A 22,877-nucleotide genomic window follows, 5' to 3' on the forward strand; every position below is an offset into this window, starting at 1 on the left:
GACAGTTTGCTCAGAATGATGTTTTCTGCTTCATTCAGGTCCCTAAAAAGGACATGAACTCATCCTTTTTTATGGCTGCATAGTATTCCATGGTGTATATGTGCCACGTTTTGTTAATCCAGTCTATCATTGATGGACATTTGGGTTGGTTCCAAGTCTTTGCTATTGTGAACAGTGCTGCAGTAAACATACATGTGCATCTGTCTTTACAGTAGCATGATTCATAATCCTTTGGGTACATACCCAGTAATGGGATCACTGGGTCAAATGGTATTTCTAGTTCGAGATCCTTGAGGAATTGCCACACTGTCTTCCACAATGGTTGAACTAGTTTACAGTCCCATCAACAGAGTAAAAGCCTTCCTATTTATCCACATCCTCTCCAGCATTCCTGACTTTTTAATGATTGCCATTCTAACTGGTATGATATGGTATCTCATTGTGGTTTTGATTTGCATTTCTCTGATGACCAGTGATGATGAGCATTTTTTTCATGTGTCTGTTGGCTGCATAGACGTCTTCTTTTGAGAAGTGTCTGTTCATATCCTTTGCCCACTTTTTGATGGGAATGTTTGATTTTTTTCTTGTAAATTTATTTAAGTTCTTTGTAGATTCTGTATATTAGCCTTTTGTCAGATGGGTAGATTGCAAAAATTTTCTCTCATTCTGTAAGTTGCCTGTTGACTCTGATGATAGTTTCTTTTGCTGTGCAAAAGCTCTTTAGTTTAATTAGATCCCATTTGTCTATTTTGGCTTTTGTTGCCATTGCTTTTGGTGTTTTAGTCATGAAGTCCTTGCCCATGCATATGTCCTGAAAGGTATTGCCTAGGTTTTCTTCTAGGGTTTTTATGGTTTTAGGTCTAACATTTAAGTCTTGAATCCCTCTTGAATTAATTTTTGTATACGGTGTAAGGAAGGGATCCAGTTTCAGGTTTCCACATATGGCTAGCCAGTTTTCCCAGCACCATCTACTAAATAGGGAATCCTTTCCCAATTTCTTGTTTTTGTCAGGTTTGTCAAAGATCAGATTATTGTAGATGTGTGGTATTACTTCTGAGGGCTCTGTTCTGTTCCATTGGTCTATATCTCTGTTTTGGTACCAGTACCATGCTGTTTTGGTTACTGTAGCATTGTAGTATAGTTTGAAGTCAGGTAGCGTGATGCCTCCAGCTTTGTTCTTTTTGCTTAGGATTGTCTTGGCAATGGGGGCTCTCTTTGGTTCCATATGAACTTTAAAGTAGTTTTTTCCAATTCTGTAAAGAAAGTAATTGATAGCTTGATGGGGGATGGCATTGAATCTATAAATTACCTTGGGCAGTATGGCCATTTCCACAATATTGATTCTTCCAGTCCATGAGCATGGAATGTTCTTCCATTTGTTTGTGTCCTCTTTCATTTCGTTGAGCAGCAGTTTGTAGTTCCCCTTGAAGAGGTCCTTCACATCCCTTGTAAGTTAGATTCCTAGGTATTTTATTCTCTTTGTAGCAATTGTGAATGGGAGTTCACTCATGATTTGGCTCTCTGTCTGTTATTGTTGTATCGGAACGCTTGTGAATTTTGCACATTGATTTTGTGTCCTGAGACTTTACTGAAGTTGCTTATCAGCCTAAGGAGAATTTGAGTTGAGATGATGGGGTTTTCTAAATATACAATCATGTCATCTGCAATCAGAGACAATTTGACTTCCTCTTTTCCTAATTGAATACCCTTTATTTTTTTCTCTTGCCTGACTACCCTGGCCAGAACTTCCAACACTATGTTGAATAGGAGTGGTGAGAGAGGGCACCCCTGTCTTATGCCATTTTTCAAAGGAAATGTTTCCAGTTTTTGCCCATTTAGTATGATATTGGCTGTGGGTTTGTCATAAATAGCTCTTATTATTTTGAGATACATTCCATCAATACCTAGTTTATAGAGAGTTTTTAGCATGAAGCGTTGTTGAATTTTGTCAAAGGTCCTTTCTGCATTTATTGAGATAATCATGTGGTTTTTGTCTTTGTTTCTGTTTATGTGATGGATTACATTTATTGATTTCCGTATGTTGAACCAGCCTTGCATCCCAAGGATGAAGCCAACTTGATCTTGCTGGATCTTTTAAATTTTGAAGAGCTTCTGGCTCATTCTCTATGATGTATTTTGGATATTTGTCCCCTCCAAATGTCATATTGAAATGTGTCCTCCAATTTTGGAGGTGGATCTAGTGGGAGGTATTTGTGTCATGTGTTGGATCCTTCATGAATAGCTTGGTGTACTCCTCATTGTAAAGAGTGAGTTCTTGCTCTGTTAAATTCACATGAGAGCTGGCTGTTTAAAATTTAAAAATTAATTAAATTTAAGTTATTTTGTTCTCTTTCCCTTCATGTGACATGCCAGCTCCCTCTCTGCCTTCTTCGATAAGTAAAAGCTTCTTGAAGTCTCACCAGAAGCCAAGCAGATGATGGTGCCAGGCTTGTACAACCTGCAGAACCATGAGCTCAATTTTCTTCATAAGTTATTCAGCCTCAGGTATTCCCTTATAGCAACACAAAACATACTAACATGCTGTACAACCTTCCATTTTAGCCATACCCATACCCAATACTAAATGTTGTATATGCCCCTATTTTGTGTTCTAACCACTTCACTCCTACCACCACCCAAAATGAAAGCATATGTCTTTACAAACACCTGTGCAAATACATTCACAGTAGCTTTATTTGTAATACTTAAAAACTGGACACAACCCAAATGTCATCAAAAGGCTAGTGATAAATTGTCATTTATTGATACAGTAGAATATTACTTAGCAATATGAAATAAAATAAAAGATACATAGTAAAAAATAGATACGTCTCAAACTATGCAAGTCAAGGAAGGCAAACAAAAAATAGTACCTATGGCGGGGCATGATGAATCATGCCTGTGATCCAAGCACTTTGGGAGGTCGAGGCGGGTGGATCACCTGAGATCAGGAGTTCAAGACCAGACTGACCAACATGGAGAATCCCTGTCTCTACTAAAAATACAAAAAAATAGCCGTCATAGTGGCACATGCCTGTAATCCCAGCTACTGGGGAGGCTGACGGAGAATCACTTGAACCCATTATGTGGAGGTTGCCATGAGCCAAGATCACACGATAACACTCCAGCCTGGGCAACAGGAGCGAAATTCTGTCCAGAAAGAAAAAGAAAAAAGAAACAAAAACAAAAACAAACAAAAAATAGTACCTATGTATGACTCACTTATACAAAATTCTGAAAATGCAAATTAGGTAAGAGTTTGAGGAAGAGCAAGAACTAGGGATTACAGAGGGACACGAGGAAACTTTTGAGTGACATAAATGTTCATCATCTCAATTGTGGTGATTGTTTCATCTGTGTGTCCATATGTCAAAGCTTATCAAATTATAGAATTTAAATATGTACAGTGCATTGTATGTTCATTAGATATCAATAAAGAAAATCCTAAGCATTTGTAAAGAAAAAATTAGTGAACTACTGCAATATATGGAAACATAATGAAGTCTGAAAAATGTAGTCCCAAAACACCAAATACTTCATTCACAATATTTGTAAAGCTCAAAAACAAGCACATCTAAGTAGAGTAAGTTATTGACAATGTTTTGTTCTTAATTTAAGTGGTGTGTCTACAGGTGTTTATTTATTTATTTTTCACTTTAAGACAGGTATGTTGCATACATTTTTGAACATGTCAAATATTCACATGAGAATAAGGGAGAATAAAATAACCAAATGAAATCAATAACATAGCGCAGGTAATAATAATTATTATTCAGCAATGAGTTGATCTTTGATTTTAGTAGAGTAAGAAGAGCCTCAAAGCATTAATGATGATGGTGATAGTGATATAACATCATATCGAGACAAAACTTCTAAAGGGATGTGTCATTTACATAATATTTCAATATATATTTATACCATTTTAATCGCTAGTCTATACTAAGATTTCCCGATATTAAATGTAGGACACTGTGCAGTATCAATATTATTTTTGATTTACAGTAATTGAATTTGCTTACAGACAACTGTATAGCCTGTGTATTTTTATTCTCAGGGCTTTTCATGCTATCTCACCAAAGCATCTTGAATGTAAGACATATGAAAGACATAATAAGAAGAGATAAGTAAGAATTAACTGTTAATATGCTTTTCAAGAATTAATGGTGCCAGACAGTGAATAAATCTGTTCATATTAATTAAAAAATGCTACCATTATGGCAAAAATTTTCATTATTTTTAATGTAAAGAGAGAATTACTCTAGTAAATTCTTTAAATTTAATTCCAATTTTAGATATATAAAGAATGTTATTTGCATGGCATACAACAAGATAGAAACATCTGGTGTTTATGCATTTTCTGCTAAATCACAGATGACTAATTATTTTCCATGTGTCAGGAAAAAAATTGATTAATCACCCATTCTTGTTAGCCTAATGTTCTGCAACTTAGATCTATTCTGTTAAGTCTTTAGCTTTCTCTGTATAATCTGTGGCCAGCCTTAACTGCAAATGTATTTATTTCTTTTCATTTTTAATTTTTTGTTGTTGTTGTTGTTGTTTGAGACGGAGTCTCACTCTGTTGCCAAGCTGGAGTGTAATGGTGTGATCTCGGCCCACTGCAACCTCTGCCTCCAGGGTTCAAATGATTCTCCCGCCTCAGCCTCCCTAGTAGCTGGGATTACAGGCACCCACCATCACGCCCAGCTAATTTTTGTATTTTTAGTAGAGACAGGGTTTCACCATGTTGACCAGGCTGGTCTTGAATTCCTGACATCGTGATTCACCCGCTTCGGTCTCCCAAAGTGCTAGGATTACAGGCATGAGCCACCGTTCCTGGCCTACTTTTTTTTTTTTTTTTTTTTAATTTTACTTTAAGTTCTGGGATACATGTGTAGAACGTGCAGATTTGTTACATAGGTATAAATGTATTTATTTCTATATTGAAAAATTTCTTCAGATATCCTTGTACATTTTTGTTTCTAGATTAATTTGACAGTCTTGCTCTGTTGGCCAGGCTAGAGTGCAGTGGCATGATCTTCACCCACTGCAACCTCTGTCTCCCAGGCTCAAGCAATTCTCCTACCTCAGCCTCCCAAGTAGCTGAGATTACAGGTATGTGCCAATATGCCTGGCTAATTTTTGTATTTTTAGTAGAGACAGGGTTTCACCATGGTGGCCAGGTTGGTCTCGAACTCCTGACCTCAGGTAATATGTCCGCCTTGGCCTCTCAAAGTGCTGGATTTACAGGTGTGAGCCACTGTGCCCAGTCTAGATTAATTTTTAAATGTCATTGGACAAGCCCATGGAAATCCTTTGTGCTTTTCTTAAAATTTTTATTTCATTTTTATTTTTGTGGAAAGTGGGTCTCACTGTGTTTCCCAGACTGGTGTCCAACTCCTCACTGCAAGCAGTCCTCCTGCCTCAGCCTCCCAAAGTGCTAGGATTACATGTGTGACCCACCACACCTGGCCCCTTTGGTGCTTTTGATTGTGTGAACATGGATTAATTTGAAGATGTTTGATACCTGCATATTATTGTCTCCCCATGCTGAAAATATTTGCTAATGTATCTATGGTTTTATATATATTTCAGTAAAGTTTTACAGTTGATTTATTATTATTTTTTGTTGGTTTTAAAAATTGATACATAATATTGGTATCTATTTATGAGGTACATGTGACATTTGTTTACATGCATAGGATGTGCAATGTAATCATTGTCAGGATATTTGGGATATCTATCATGTCGTGTATTTATCATTTCTATGTGTTAGGAATATTCAAGTACTCTCCATACAATTTAAAATATAAAATACATTGTTATTAACTATGGTCACCCTATTCTGCCATTGAACATTAGACCTTATTCCTTCTAACTGTGTGTTTGTACCCATTAACCAACCTCTCTCAACCCCTGCCACACACACCCTTTCCCACCTCCGGTAATTATCATTCTACACTCTACCTTTATGAGAGCAACTATTGTAGTCCTCACATAAGAGTAAAAAGGTGGGATGTTTTTATTCCTGTGCCTGTGCTGTTTCACCTCACATAATGACCTCCAGTTCCATTCATGTTGCTGCATATGACAGAATTTCATTCTTTTATGACTGAATACTGTTCCGTTGTGTATATAACCACATTTTCTTTATCCATTCATTTGTTTCAATAGACAAATGGGACTGTCTTAAAGCAAAAAGCTTCTGCACAGCAAATCATTGTAGTCATCTTATTTTCTTTTTGTTTTATAGGTGATCAGACCATAAGAACCACACTCAGAGCTTTTGGAGAAGACCCAGAGATCCTGAACTCTGAGCTGCATGCAGTAACTGGATAGGACCTGGGCTGGACTTTCTTGCAGGGGTGTGCGTATGTACATATATGGGTATTTAGTAGAGACTATGGCAGAGGTAGTTAGTTGTTTCTTTATGTCATTCTCTCTTTCTGCCATTATTAAAAGGATCCATACATTTTAGCTAGGCACATCTTATCTCTATCTTTGCTGAAGCCTGCAATATCAAATCTCCCTTGTAGCTAGGTACATGTATGACTCTTAATTATGGCTTTAAGAAAAATTGTCCATAACTTCCACTCTTATCACCTTTCCGTTAGCCAAAATATACAAGTGATATTGTGAGCTATAGTACACATCTGAGACCATGATATATGAAAGCCAAACTTTGAGGATAACTTGGGAAAAGGACATAAAGAAACCTGGTTTTCAATACCACACAGCTGCCATTCCTGTCATTGAAAGTTTATGCCAGGTAGTTTCTTGAAAGGGAAAGAGTATCTATTTTAAACAACTGTTTCTCTTAAAACAACTGAATCTGTATGCTAACCAATTTTAATTTGTATCTATTGAATTTTATCATTAGGTACAATATTAAAACTAAATATATGTTAAACATTTACAAATAGAGTTCTGTACATCACCGAATCACAAGAATTAAGCCAAGGTTTTTGTTCATTTGTTTAGTTATAAGGTATATTCAATCACATTGCTCTCCTAAACATATTACCAATAATATTTATACATAAATAATAACACAGTGAGATTAAAATGTTTTATGCTATTAATACATGTTATTTTTAAATTACAATATTTATGGCCAGGTAAGTGGGTCACACCTGTAATCCCAGCACTTTGGGAGGCCGACGCAGGTAGATCACCTAAGGTCAGGAGTTCAAGACCAGCCTGGGCAAAATGGCAAAACCCTGTCTCCGCTAAAAACACAAAAATTACCTAGGTGTGGCGGCTCACACCTTTGATCCCAGCTATTCAGGAGTCTGAGGCAGGAGAATCACTTGAACCCGGGGAGGCGGAGATTGCAGTGCGCCGAGATCACACCACTGCACTCCAGCCTGGGCGACAAGAGCAAAACTCTGTCTCAAAAAAAAAATAATAATATTTGTTTTGTCCTTTTTAGTTTCAGTTTTTGTGTATACCTTATACTATTCACATAACATATTAGTATAATATAAACTACACATAAGTCGCAGATAAAGTAAAGGACAACTAACTTGTTTGGTAAACTTTTCAGACCATGCCAAAACTTAGATGTTAATACTTTATTAGTTTGCATAAGACAAGCGAAGCTGGAGAGAAGATAATTATTGAGGAAATCAAGGAAGAAAAAGAGCAAATATTTAAGGGCATGCATTATTGAACTGGTCACAGCTAGGGAACAAGCTTATCTGGTGCTTGATCTTGCAGGAAGTCTTCAGAGAGACAAAGGAAAACTACTGCATCTCCGGACAGTTGGCTAAAGGAGAGAAAGAGCTATCATTTATCTACCAGTTATCATATTCCTTTAAAAAAAATTGTTCTATGGAACATCAACCGTGCTCTAATTCCAGATGGAGGTACCTGGTGCCTTCGAGACAGCTTGGGTCTCACAAAAGCCACAGCACAAAGGGAGAGGGAAGGAGCTGGGACAGTCTGTTTTTGTGTGTGTGGCCACTGAGTGCTCCCTGCTCAGGGCTGCACCTCAGCAACAACAGAGGCTATGATACCAGGCTGGAGGGCGCTGAACCCTGAGGAAAGGTGCTGCCCAGTCATGAATATGAGTGACTTCATAGACCTGAGAAGACGTTTAGATAATTAAGGGTGATTTACTTTATACCATGAAGTTGTCAGCAAAGCCTTTTGGAGTCTTTCCCCAAAGAAGATCTTGAGGCTTGCAGAAAAAGCTTTAGTAACAGGCAATCTTCCTGGAGTGCCCACAGTAACATTAAACAGAACCCATCTGAAGGGGCAAAGTACTAGATTCAAAAATGGGCCGGGCGCGGTGACTCAGGCCTATAATCCCAGCACTTAGGGAGGCCGAGGCGGGCGGATCACGAGGTCAAGAGATCCAGACCATACTGGCCAACATGGTGAAACCCTGTCTCTACTACAAATACAAAAATTAGCTGGGCGTGGTGGTGTGTGCTTGTAATCGCAGCTACTTGGGAGGCTGAGGCAGGAGAATCGCTTGAACCCAGGAGGCGGAGATTGCATTCAGCCGGGATCATGCCACTGCACTCCAGCCTGGCGACAGAGTGAGACTCTTAAAAAAGCAAAAGAAAAGTGGCCAGGAGACCAGTTTAGTAGATATGGATATTAAGAAACTGTTAAGTCCCCCATGAAAAACAAATGCTAGAAGCTTCTTTTTAAGTACTTTAGCATTTTATAAGTAATCAATGACTAGTTTTAAAGTTAAGGGTATTTTTAAGCTTAAGCATCTGAAAGTGATCTGTAGGCTCTGGAGGAGCATGATATTTGGAGGAGTGAAATGAGTCACTGAGCCTGAGAAACCCTGAGCACCCAGGGGAGCCCTCTTCTGGCTATTTGTGGAGTGTGCAAGGCACTGGTGACATTTAAGAAGGGTAAAACTACTTATAATAATTCAGTAAGTACATAGTAAACCTAACTAGATGGCATCTCAATATATCAAATATATTTATTTACGTGTACTCTGCTCCACTGTGGGTTCATAATCACCAGAAACCCCTACTAACTTATTATAGGGAGCAATCCTACCTACTCCTAATACATTTACTACTGCAATTGTTTTTATTTCCCCTGAAAAAGCTGTAAACAGCAGATAGATAAATTTACAAGCCACAGTTTTGGATTAGTTATATGAGTATTTGACCAGTTCAACAAAAGATACCTGTCATTTTAGTAGAATAAAATCATGCAGAGAAATCGCTTAGTTAAATTAACAATCTCCACAGGTTAAAGAGAATTAATTCTGAAACTTTCGATGTGCAAGTTAAATTCAGGCTCATTTGGTTACCTAATTTAAAACTTTTTTTTTTTTTTTTTTTTTTTTTTTACAAATAGAAGAAGATTCCTTTAAAATAATCACTTGATAATATCCCAGTGGAATTCATATTCATGATAATATATATTAATAGTGAAAAAACCCATTATCTACTTTAATATTTTCACATTCTGGGACTACAGCACTGTGATTAAACTGTTAAAAGAAAAACTTCAACTGAACTAAATTTAAAGGAGTTTAGTTGAGCAATGAATGATTCACGATTCGGGCAGCTTTCTGAATCACAGCAGATTCAAAGAGATTCCAGCATGGTAGAAGATTTAAAGACAAAAAGAGGGAAATGACGTAAGGAATTGGAAGTGAAATACGGAAACACCTGGATTGGTTACAGTTTGGTATTTACCTGATTGGAACACTGTTTGAATGGTTGGCTACATTAAATTGGCTAAAACTCAGTGATTGGTACTGGCATGGGCTACAGTCTGTTTATACCTCCCCTTGTTATAGTTCACAATGTACAGAAAAACCTTTAGGCTGAACTTAAACATGTAAAGAGGCAGCTTTAGGCTGAACTTGATTAACAAAATAATAATTCATGACCTGGTAATTTTTATCTATATATATAAGAAAGCTTGTAGCACTGTAAACTAGCATGGCTCTATTTCAGAAACATGAGAATAAAACATCATCAAACTAGTTCTCCTAAGACATTGTATAATATGGTGATATATCTGTCGAATCACTTTGTGGTGCTAGAATAATGGCCTGTGATGTTTAATGCTTTTGGTTAAAATCCCATTTTTATGGTTCAAGAAATGTATTTTGACCCATGCACTCCATGTACTGATTTATCCACTTCGCATCCAGTGAACCTAAAGCAGTTTTAAAGAGTTCTGAAGATGCCAGTGAACATCTGAAAGTATTTTATGATACCTATACTAAAAAAAGAATTCCCATTACAAAATAGTTTAAATTGCCCAAACTATAAAAGAATTATTTTTCTAACAAGTGAACTTGTGTGCGGTTCCTTGTGCCCTTCCTGTATTCTGTAGACTCTTTCAATAATGCAAGATCAATTCTGTCACTGCCCAGGCAATTAACTCTTTGGCTACAGTTCACCTGCTAACTTGGTATCCTATCCTCTTATTAGGTGTTGGGACTTGAATTTCGCCCACCCTAGCTAGGTCTTTGAACTCGGTGTGGTGTTGTTATATGAACTAGATTGTATCTTGTTTAAAATTGCTCAGTGACACACACAGAGGGAGAAAGGCAAAGGGGTCTTCAGCAGGAAGTACATGTTCACTGTAGAAGTACTTCATCACTTTTTGAAGCCATTCTTTGTGTTTGAAGAAAAGTCATTTATATTGCTTAATCAGAGAAAATATCTCCTTTCATGTAAAAAATGTGTCATGTAAAAACATGTAAAAAATGTTACATTTAATTTGTTAATCAAAATATATTAATACCAGGCTTAGGAATTTAAAGACTATTTTTACTCAAGAATACAAAGAAAGTAATGGTTTAAGACTTTTCCACAATATTCTGAGATTCTTAGTTTTCTAATATAATGCAAAGAGGTATGAAGAAGGTAAAACAATGGTTTATTATCTGTTTCTCCAAACACATATATATTTATTTATTTATGTAAAATAAATAATGCATAATTAGTCAAAAAGTGTCAAATAAATGTTGACCCTTGAGCATCCCCCAAAAGCCATTCTGTTATTTTCCTCGGAGATGGCAAGGTTCCTCAGAGAGAGAAACCTGTTTTCTAGTGGTAGGGACAATGGGAGTTCCAGCTGCTGTTAGACTCTAAGTTCTGAAATACAGGCATTGTTCTCATCTGCTGTAGAAGGCAAAGATGAAGAATATATAGTAACTTAATGTATAGAATGTGTAATAATTCCTTTTCTCTCCTTTTAACTTTGAATATTAATAAAATGGTAGCTTTGAAATAAGGGGTACTTATTTAAAGTAGTAGTGAATAAAATAAAAATAGGTTTAAAGGATGCAAGTTTTAGATTTAAAAATGTATATATTTTTTAAATTTTATTTTTTAACTCTTATTTTAGGTTCAGGGGTACATGAGCTGATTTGTCATACTGGTAAATTGTGTGTCATGGGGGATTGGTGTACAGATTATTTGTCACACAGGTAATAACCATAGTACCCAATAATTTTTTTGATCCTCTTTTTCCTCCCACCTACCACCCTCAAGTAGGCCTTGGTGTTTGTTGTTCTCTTCTCTGTGTCTATGTGTACTGAATGCTTAGCTCCCACTTGTAAGTGAGAACATTTGGTATTTGATTTTTTGTTCCTGTGTTAGTTCATGTAGGATGATGGCCTCCAGCTCTATCCATGTTGCTGCAAAGGACAGGATCTCATTCCTTTTTATGGCTGTGTAGTATTCCATGGTGTATATGCACCACATTTCCTTTATCCAGTCCATCACTGATGAGCGTTTATCTTGATTCCATGTCATTGCTATTTTGAATAGTGCTATGATGAACATACACGTTCATGGTATTAATGGAAGAATGATTTATATTCCTTTAGGTATATACTCCAAGACAGTTGCTGAGTCAAATTGTAATTGTATTTTGAGTTTTCTGAGAAATCACCACACTACTTTTCACGATGGCTAAACTAATTTACATTACCACCAGCAGTGTATATATAAGTGTTCCCTTTTCTTTGCAACCTCACCAGCATTTCTTATTTTTTGGTATTTTAATAATATCCATTCTGACTGATGTGAGATGGTATCTCACTGTGGTTTTGATATGCATTTCTCTAGTGATTTGTGATGCTGAGCATTTTTGTATATGTTTGTTGGCCGCGTGTATGTCTTCTTTTGAAAAGTGTCTATGCATGTCCTTTGCCTACTTTTTAATTGGGTTGTTCATTTACTGCTGGTTAATTTGTTTGAACTCATTATACAAATTAGATATTAGACCTTCATTGCATTCATAGTTTGCAAAGATTTTATCCCATTCTGTAGGTTGTCTGTTTACTCTGTTAATGCTTTCTTTTGTTGTGCAGAAGTTCCTTAGTTTAACTAGGCCCCACTTATCAATTTTTGTTTTTATTGCAATTGCTTTTGGCATCTTCCTCATGGAATATTTTTCCAGGGCCTCTGTCCAGAATAACCTAGGCATTTCCTAGGTTATCTTCCAGGGTTTTTGTAGTTTTTGGTTTTACATTTAAGTCATTAGTTCATGTTGAGTTGATTTATATATATGTTGTAAGGAAGGGGTCAGTCCAGTTTCAATCTTCTGCATATGGCTAGCCAGTTGTCCCAGAACAATTTACTGAATACAGAGTCATTTTCCCATTGCTTTTTGTTGTTGTTGACTTTGCTGAAGATCAGATTACTGCAGGTGTGTGGCATTAGTTCTGGGCTCTCTATTCTGTTCCAATGGTAAATGTGTCTGTTTTTGTATCAGTTCCATGCTGTTTGGCTACTGTAGCCTTGCAGTATAATTTGAAGATGGGGGCTGGGTGCCTTGACTCAAGCCTGTAATCCCAGCACTTTGAGAGGCCAAGGCACATGGATCGCTGGAGACCAGCCTGGACAACATGGTGGAACCCCGTCTCTACTAAAAATACAAAAATTAGCTGGGTGTGGTGGTGTATGCCTGTAATCTTAGCTACTCTGGAGGCTGAAGCATGAGAATCGCTTGCACCCAGGAGGCCGAGGTTGCAGTGAGCCTAGATCTCACTACCGCACTCCAGCCTGGGCCACAGGAAAAAAAAAAAAAAAGGGTGGGGATAGGTAACTGAAGCCTCCAGCTTTGTTCTTTTTTGCTTAAGATTGCCTTGGTTATTTGAGCTCTTTTTCAGCTTCATGTGAATTTTCAAAACAGTTTTTCTAGTTCTGTGAAGAATGTCATTGTTAGTTTGATAGGAATAGCACTGAATCTGCATATTGCTTTGGGCAGTATGGCCATTTTAACAATATTAATTCTTGCTATCTATGAGCATGGAATGTTTATCCATTTGTTTGTGTCATCTCTGATTTCTTTGAGCAATGTTTTGTAATTCTCTTTGTAGAGATCTTTCACCTTCCTGGTTAGCTGTTTTCTAGGTATTTTATTTATTTTGTGGCAATTGTGAATGTGATTGTATTCCTGATTTGGCTATCAACTTGAACGTTGTTGGTGTATAGGAATACTACTGATTTTTGCACATTGATTTTGTATCCTGAATTTTTTCTGAAGTTGTTTATCGGAACAAGAAATATTTGGGCAGATACTATGGGGTTTCTAGGCAGACAATCATGTGGTCTACAAACGGGGTAGTTTTACTTCCTCTCTTCCTATTTGGATGCCCTTTATTTCTTTCTCTTGTCTGATTGTTCTGGCTAGCACTTTCAGTGCTATGTTGAATAGGAGTGGTGAGAGTAGACAGCCTTTTCTTGTTCTAGTTCTCAAGGGGAACGCTTCCAGCTTTTGACCATTCAGTATGATGTTGGCTGTCGGTTTGTCATAGATATTGCTTATTGTTTTAAGGCACATTTCATCAATGCCTAATTTTTAAGGGTTTTTATCATGAAGGGATGTTGAATTTTATTGAAATTATTTCTGCATCTAGTGACATAATCATGTGGTTTCTGTTTTGGGATGAATTTCTGTGATGAATCAAAGTTACTGATTTGTGTATGTTGAAGCAAACTTGCATCCTAGGGCTAACACTTAATCGTAGTGAGTAAGTTTTTTAGATGTGCTGCTGGATTCAGTTTGCTAATATTTTTTGATGATTTTTGTACTTACGTTCATCAAGCAGATTGTCCTGAAGTTTTCTTTTTTGTTGCTGTTTTCCTACCAGGTTTTGTTATAAGGATGATGCTGGCCTCATATTATGAGTTAGGAAGAAGTCCTTCCTCCTCATTTTCTTTGCAATTATTTCAATAGGAATACTACCAGCTCTTCTTTATATTTTTGGTATATGTATATTCTTTCCACTGTGAATCCCTGTAGTCCTGGGCTTATGATGGTTTGTAGGCTTTTTATTACTGATTTGATTTCAGAACTCATTATTGGTCTGTTCAGTGATTCAATTTCTTCCTACTTCAATCTTGGGAGATTGCATGCATCCCGGAATTTATGCATTTCTTCTAGATTTTCTCATTTGTGTGCATAGATGTGTTAATAGTAGTCTCTGAGGGCTTTTAAAATTGTTATTTCTAAAGGGTTGTTGGTAATATTCACCTTATTATTACTGGTTGTGTTTATTTGAATATTTTCTCTCTCTCTTTTCTTCTTTATTAGTCTAGCTAACTATCTGTCAATCTTATTTATTATTTTAAATAACCATCTCCTGGATTTGCTAATCTTTTGAATTTTTTTTTTTTTTTTTTTTTGCATCTCAATTGCCTTCAGGTCAGTTCTGATTTTAGTTATTTCTTATCTTCCACTAGCTTTGGGCTTGGTTTTCTCTTGTTTCTCTAATTCCTCTAGGGGTAATGTCGCATTGTTAATTTGAGGTGTTAAAACACTGTTTTTGCTGTGTCCCAGAGATTTGGGTATGTTTTATCTTTGTTCTCACTAGTTTCAAATAATTTTTCAATTTTGGTCTTAATTTGATTGTTTATTAAAAAGTCATTCTGGAGCAGGTTAATTAATTTCCATGTGATTGTATAGTTTTTCTTAGTAGTGATTCCTATTTTTATTGTGATATGGTTTGAAAGTGTTGTTATGATTTAGGTCTTTGCGAATTTGCTGAGGATTGTTGTATGGTTGATTTTGTAGTCAATTTTAGAGTATGTGCCATGTGACAATGAGAAGAATGTATATTCTATGGTTTTGGGTGAAGAATTCTGTAAATGTCTATCTGGCCCATTTTGTGAAGTGCTGAGATCAGGACTCAAATATATTTATTCGTTTTCAGTCTAGCTGATCTCTCTAATACAGTTACTGAGGTGTTGAAGTTTCCCACTATTGTTGTGTGGTTTTCTAAGTCTCCACATAAGATCTCTAAGAACTTGTTTTATGAATCTGGATGCTCCTTTGTTGGGTGCATATATAATAAGGATAGTTAGGTCTTCTTGTTGAATTATACCCTTTGCCAATATGTAATGCCTTTCTTTGTCTTTTCTGATTGACATTGGTTTAAAGTCTGTTTTGTCTTAATTTGGAATAGCAATCCCTGGTTTCTTGTATTTTCTGTTTGCTTGATAGAGTTTTCCTTATCCCTTTACTTTGAGCCTATGAGTATCACTGCATGTGAGATGGGTCTCCTGAAGATAGCATACAGTTGGGTCTTGCTTCTTTATCCATTTTGCCACTCTGTGTCTTTTAATTGGGGCATTTAGCTAGTTTCCATTCAATGTTAATATTGATATGTATGGATTTGATCCTGTCATCATTTTGTTAGCTGGTTATTTTGCAGACTTGATTGTGTGGTTGCTTAATAGTGTCAATTTTCTATGTACTTAAGAATGTTTTATGGTGGGTGGTAATGGTCTTGTCTTTTCCTATCTAACACTCCTTTAAGGACCTCTTGTAAGGAAGGTCTGTTGCTAATAAATCCCATAGCATTTGCTTATCTGAGAAAGGTCTTATTTCTTAGTTTATGAAGCTTAGTTTGGCTTGATATGAAATGCTTTATTGGAATTTCTCTTGTTTAAGAATGATGAATAAAGGCTCCCAATCTCTTCTGGCTTGTAGGGTTTCTGCTGACAGATCCACTGTTAGCCTAGTAGAGTTCTCTTTTTAGGTGACCTGCCCCTATACTCCAGCTGTCTTTAACATATTTTATTCCATTTCAACTTCAGAGAATCTGATGATGATATGTCTTTGGGGATGGTTGTCTTGTATAGTATTTTTCAGGGCTTTGCTGCATTTTCTGAATTTGAATATTGGCTTCTCTAGTAAGGCAGGGGGACATATTTATCAATGAGATACCCTTAAATATGTTTTCCAAATTGCTTGCTTTCTCCCCCTCTTTTTCAGGGATGACAATGAGTCATAGATTTGGTCTTTTTACATAATCCTATATTTTTGGACGTTTTATTCATTCTTCTTTATTTTTGTCTGACTATTTCAGAGAACCTATATTCAACCTGATTTTCTCTCCTCAGCTTGGTTGATTCTGCTGTTAATACTTGAGATTGTATTATGAAATTCTTGAAGTGAGTTTTTCGCTATATCAGATTAGTTTGGTTCTTTCTTTAAATGGCCAGTTTTCTTTTATCTCTTGTATCATTTTATTGTATTCCTTAGATTTCTTGGATTGGGTTTTAAGTTTCTCCTGGATGTCAGTTATCTTTGTTCCTATATATATTCTGAATTATATTTCTGTCATTTCAGACATTTCAGCCTGGTTAAGAATGATTGCTGGGGAACTAGTGTGGTTGTTTTTAGGTAAGAAGACACTCAGGTTTTTTGAGTTGCCAGAGCTTTTGCTCTGGTTCTTTCTTATCTGTGTGGGCTGATGTTCCTTCACTCTTTGAAGTTATTGTTCTTTTGGTGTTTTTTTTTTCTTCTTTTTTCGTTTTGCTTTTATCTTCTATAATGCCCTTGGGGGTTTAATTTTGATATTTCTGGAAGATATCGGGGGGGCAACACTCAGCTCAGCACTCTTGGTTTGCATGCTGTAACTTGGAGCTGTTACCAGGACCATGACTTTGTTCTCTGGCATTTCAAAGTTAGAAATCTGCTGCACTGGAGGGGCTGAGGTGTTCCAGTTCTGCTGGTCCCAACACTCTGATATTATAGATTGTGCCAGCCAAAGGACTTTGTTGGGGCAGTGCCAGTGGGATCTGTGCTTGATTGTATTTGCTAGGAGCCCTGATGGCATGGTGGGGTGCATGGTATTGACTGGGGCAGGGTACTGGCGGAAAAGGGGCTGAGGTGTTCCTGTGCGAATTTGCTCTGGCGACAAGGTGCAGGCTAAGGTGGGGTTGCTGATGTCCATGCTCACACCTGCGCCATCATCACTGGTCACAAGTCAGTGATGGGGGTAGTGCTGCCTGCGTCTGGGTGTGATTTCACACCATCAGCGGTGGCAGCATGGGAGTGGACTGGGTCGCAGACAGTTGTGCACACATTTGCACTGGCAATGGGTGACGCGGCTGAGTGCTTGCACATTAGCAGGGGGAGGAGAGGACAGTGGGTTACACTCATGCTGACAACAGCAGTGGGTTGCTCCTGCACATGAGTGCCAGTGGAGGAGGGGAGATGGGGTCTTCCCGTACAGGCAGCAGCAAAGAGGTGGGAGGGTAGCCATGGGTATATGCCAACAAAGTGGCAGAGGGAAGAGTATGGTGGGAAGAAGGTGCAAATGGACTGATGTGCATGGGCGGGGGCCACTCTGCTGGAGCTCTCAGGCAGGAGCAGTCAGCCGGTGAAGGAGCTGTGATGAGGGACCCCGGGAAGCACCCTGTTTGGGCAAGCACCAGGCAGATGTGGACAGGCTGGGGCCCCAGGAGAGAGGGTGGCACTCAGATTGGACTGGTTTCGTCTCAAAGGCAAGACAGTCCTGCTCTGTACAGATCCAACAGTCACCCTATGGTCAAAGACTCCTACAGGAGCATGGCAAGCCTCATTATTTCAAACTCACTATTCTCCCTATCATACCTGTAGGCCAATTCCATTTCTAGCAAGTGATGGGAAATATTGAGCAGGTATATATTCCAAAAATAGTATATATTTGATATCCTTATTCCATGATGATTTATACCTTTTCAGCCACATGATGCTTCAATTTTACAATTTATTAAGTGCCTACTGTGCAACACATGTGTTCAGTACTGAGCCAAGCAAAGGTAATTAAGTTAGGTATTCTCCATAAGAAACCTTCCCCTGTAGAAGAGAAGTACATGTGCTTTTGAATAGCTGTAGCTACAGGTACACCATGAACCATGATTAATAATTTAGGATGTGAATTGTAACTTTAATATCTCAGTACTTTTCCATCAATGCTTATTTTTTCAAGAAAATTTAAGCATGTGTTTTCCAGTCCAGAAGTCTACAATGTGTGATGTAAAATATACACAGATACACAGCAACAAGGATTTTGAAAATATGAAGAGGTGGTTTGCTTTTTTTTTTTTTTTTTTTTTTTGTGAGACAGAGTCTTGCTCTGTTGCCCAGGCTGGATGGAGTGCAGTGATACGATCTCGGGTCACTGCAACTTCCGCCTCCCCGGTTCAAGTAATTCTACTGCCTCAGCACCCACTAATAGCTGAGACTACAGGTGCACACCATCACGCCCAGCTAATTTTTGTATTTTTAGTAGACACAGGGTTTCAACATGTTGGCCAGGCAGGTTTTTTTTTTTTTTTTTTTTTTTTTTTACCTTTACTAAACATCTATCTTACTTAAGTTATATAATAGTCAATTCTATATGAGCAAGAAACTTGATAATTATGATGTTTATAATTCATTTTTCCAATACTATTTAACTCCACATTATGCTATTTTTATTCTTTCTCTGTATCTGATACTTCTATTATTTATTAGATCTCAACCAACTTATTCTTAATTCCTTTAAATAGAATAGCATTATTTATGCAATTGTCAATAACACAATTTTGTATCCTACTTTATAGAGTTTTAAAATGATTCTCTCAGGAGATTTCTCAAACATTCATTTTATCATTTCTTCAAATATGATTTTAAACCTGCAACTTTTACCCTGAAATTGGATTTCAAATTCTAATTAAACCGAAGTAAACTTATGTGACCTTAAAAACTACAATACAGAAGGAAGCAACATTTCCTTCTTTTTATTTCATTTTACAATAAATATTTAGCATGTTTGAATCTCTACTTGTCTAATAGATTATCATTATTTCTACATGCAATTCAACTGGAAATATGCAATGATTTTATTAGTTAATATGTTATCAGGTTATAGTATATCTTTTTAACTCAGCAAATACAGTTATATATAATATAAAGACATTGTAACTATGAATATAAATGTTTAATTAGATATATCTGCATTTAAAGAGAGAAAATGTATAGTCATTGTAAGGTTTGAAATGCATCTCATCATTTTGTTTTTACAAAAATTTGTAGGGTTCTCCTAAAAGGAAGGCTGGGTATTTATCTTTTTGACGTATTTATTCCTGGAGCTCTTTTTATGGATAATTAAAATACTAAATTTCAAAGACTTCTATGTAGTATTTTTATTAGTCAGAGTCCCAGCTGGAAACAGACTGCAGTTAAAATTAGTATAATTGATGGAAGGCTTAATAAAAGAACTAAATATAAAGTAAATAAGATATAAAGGAACTACATGAGACATCCTCGGATTCTCAGACTGATAGGAATCATGTCATTTTCAGCCCTAGTCCCTTTGTGATGAGTTTAGGAAAAGAACATTTTTGGAACCTCAAAAGGAAATTTCCTGTTGAGAGTTTCCTTAAAAAGAGAAGGTTCATTTGGTTGAGGGACATAGACAACTTCAAAGTAAGGAGGCAAGGGGATAAATATTCAAATTTCTTCTTTCACAGATCTTTTCAAGCATATCCCTGTTAACTAAATCCAGCCAGGACCCTGAGTACCTGAGTGTCCTTTAATGTGGTTTATACAAGCTAAGCTCAGAGATCCAAGTGAAGGATGGCTCTTGAGAGGCCAATAGAAGATGTCAGACATGATAAATGTCAGAAAACAGTCAAACTATTGAGTCAAATACACAATTCACAGATTTTCTGTAGTCCATCAGCATAATTCAAATAAATTAAAGATTATATTAGTAGGACATAATTTACGTCAGCCTAATTATATACCAATTGGTATACAGTAATGAATAAACAGAACAACATGGAAGTAATATTAATTTACTCTCCTATGAAATTAATAAGTTGTGTCCCCAAAGTGCAATCTTTCATTTCGTCGCTTTACCTTTAAGACTCCAGGTGGGACTAGATTATTTTGTTCATTTCTTTGTAGCAAAATTTAGAAGCTACTAAGGTCAGGAAATTATAAAGGTTTAGTAATGTGTTGTGGATGCATTAGAACAAGTCAAGTGTACCCCACTGTTACCATGCTTTCTGGCTGGGGCTGCCTTCTCATAGTGTTCTCTCCCTCATTCTCTTTTTTCTCAGCTTTTCATGAACTAAAAGGAGGGCAATGTCAGTAAAGTGGTGGAGTAGGCAGTTCTGTGCTCTTGTTCTCCCTGGAATTATAGAAAAACAAGCAGTAACTATTAAAGCCAAATTTGTCAGAACTCTAAAAAATAGCCAGAAGATTAAAGTAACAAAGTGGATAACGAATCAGAAAAATATAGCAACTTCAGAATGGTAGGAAGACTTTTTAATGTTTTTGCTTGCCCTTGCTCCATGCTCTTCCATCTTGAAGAGAAGAGTCTGCGTTTCCAATGTGAGACTCTCATCCAGAAGGAAGAGATAATACCATATTCAAAAAGTATTGTGTATGTCTCTTCTAACTTGTCTGGAAGCTCCCTAAAAAACTCAGGCCAGAAAAGAGGTGAGAATCACTTGATAATTTTGCAAATCAAATGAATAACCCTCAGATACATGGGACAAAAGATTATTGTATGTTTTGACTGCTTAAGGTCCATGAGCAAGAGCTGGAAAAAAATTCTTTGTGAAATTAAAACATTCAAAAGCATCTCTCTAAATGGGAAAATTTGGAAGCCCACAAGCGTGTTCACAGCAAGAGGCATTCTCAGTAAAGACCTTGGAGGATCCTAAGCTTTCACCTCAGGCTTTTCTCTAAGTTCATTGTTGAATGAGTGTCCCAGACAGAGACAATCTGCAAAGACCGAATAAAGGTTTTTGTTTGTTTGTTTTATTATTTTTAGTTCCAAGTGTCTGAAGCAACCTCTGTCAAAACACCATTTAAACAGAAGTTAAGTAATAGAGACTTTAATGTCCACACATGATAAGAAATACAGTCTTCACAAAAAATAATTTTGGAAACTCCCAGAATAAATGGATTAATACAACTTTCAATAATCAAAAGCAACACAAGAGATATAAATTAAAAATTCCTAAGCCAGAAACCCCAGAGAAGTGGAAAAAACTTTATTTCCAGTATTTGGGCATTATAGTCTTCAAATACTCAGCTTTAAACAGCAACAACAAAAAATCACAAGGCATAAAAAGAAAGAGGAAAATATGGCCTATTAAAAGAAAAACAACAATAAATTGATAGAAAGCATTCCTAAGAAAGCCCTGACATGGGACTTACTAGACAAATATTTTAAAGCAGCTTTCTTATATATTCTCAAAGAGCTAAAAGAATCCATGGACAAAACATAGAAACAAATCAGAAAAAAACGTTGCATGAGCAAAATGAGAGTGTTGACAAGAAATAGATTGCAAAAAGAAATGAAGCAGTAATACTAGAGCTGAAATAAAATACCTGAAAAGAAAAATTTACTAGAAAGCCTGTACAGTGAATTGAAGCAGGCAGAAAAACAATAGCAAACATTAAAAGAGGAGAATTGAAATGATCAATTCAGAGGAACAGAAAAAAAAAGAATGAAATAATGGAAAAAGTGAACAGAGCTTAAGGGATCTGAGGCACACAATAAGAAGAACAATATGGCAGGGCGCGGTGGCTCAAGCCTGTAATCCCAGCACTTTGGGAGGCCGAGACGGGCGGATCACGAGGTCAGGAGATCAAGACCATCCTGGCTAACACGGTGAAACCCCGTCTCTACTAAAAAAATACAAAAAAAAAACTAGCTGGGCGTGGTGGCGGGCGCCTGTAGTCCCAGCTACTCGGGAGACTGAGGCAGGAGAATGGCGTGAACTCGGGAGGCAGAGATTGCAGTGAGCCAAGATCGCGCCACTGCACTCCAGCCTGGGCGACAGAGCCAGACTCCGTCTCAAAAAAACAAAAATAAAATAAATAAAAAAATAAAAAAATAAAGAAGAACAATATACACAGTATGGGTGTTCCAGAAGGAGAAGAGAAAATGGACAGACATAATATTTGAAAAAACAATGGCCAAAAACCTCCCAAATTTAGTGAGATATATGAATTCGTGAATCCAAGAATCTCAAACTCCAAGAGAAATAAACGCAGAGATCTGCACCAAGACACATTATAATTAAACTATAATCAAACTAGAAAGAGAAAGGAAGAACTATGAAAACAAAAGAGAAACATCTTGTCATATACAAGGGATCTTCAATAAGATTCACAGCCAGTTTCTCATCAGATTATGGTGGCTGAATGACACTAGCATAATATATGTAAAATACCAGAAAGCAAAACAAAACAAAACAAACAGTTAATCAAGAATTCTCTATCTGGCAAAACAGCCCTTCAAATATGGATTAGAAATCAAGACATTTCCAGGTAGATAAAAGCTGAGGGAATTAATTTCCACTATATCTGCCCTACATGATATGCCATGAGCACTTCTTCAGGTTGAAATGATAGGACATGAGCCAGTAACTCAAAGCCATATGAATATCACTGGTAAAGGTAAATAAATGGACAGTAAATAAATGGACAAATACAAACACCATTATTGTATGTATTTTAGTTTGTAACTTTGTTATTTCATATAGGATTTAAAAGGCAAAGGTATAAAAATAATTATAAATCTATACAAAGAGCTACAATATATATAAATATGTATTTGTAACAACAGCAATATAAAGTGGGGGGTGTTGAGC

The sequence above is a fragment of the Rhinopithecus roxellana genome, chromosome 9 (genome assembly GCF_007565055.1).
Source record: "Rhinopithecus roxellana isolate Shanxi Qingling chromosome 9, ASM756505v1, whole genome shotgun sequence".
NCBI classification, from domain to species: domain Eukaryota; kingdom Metazoa; phylum Chordata; class Mammalia; order Primates; family Cercopithecidae; genus Rhinopithecus; species Rhinopithecus roxellana.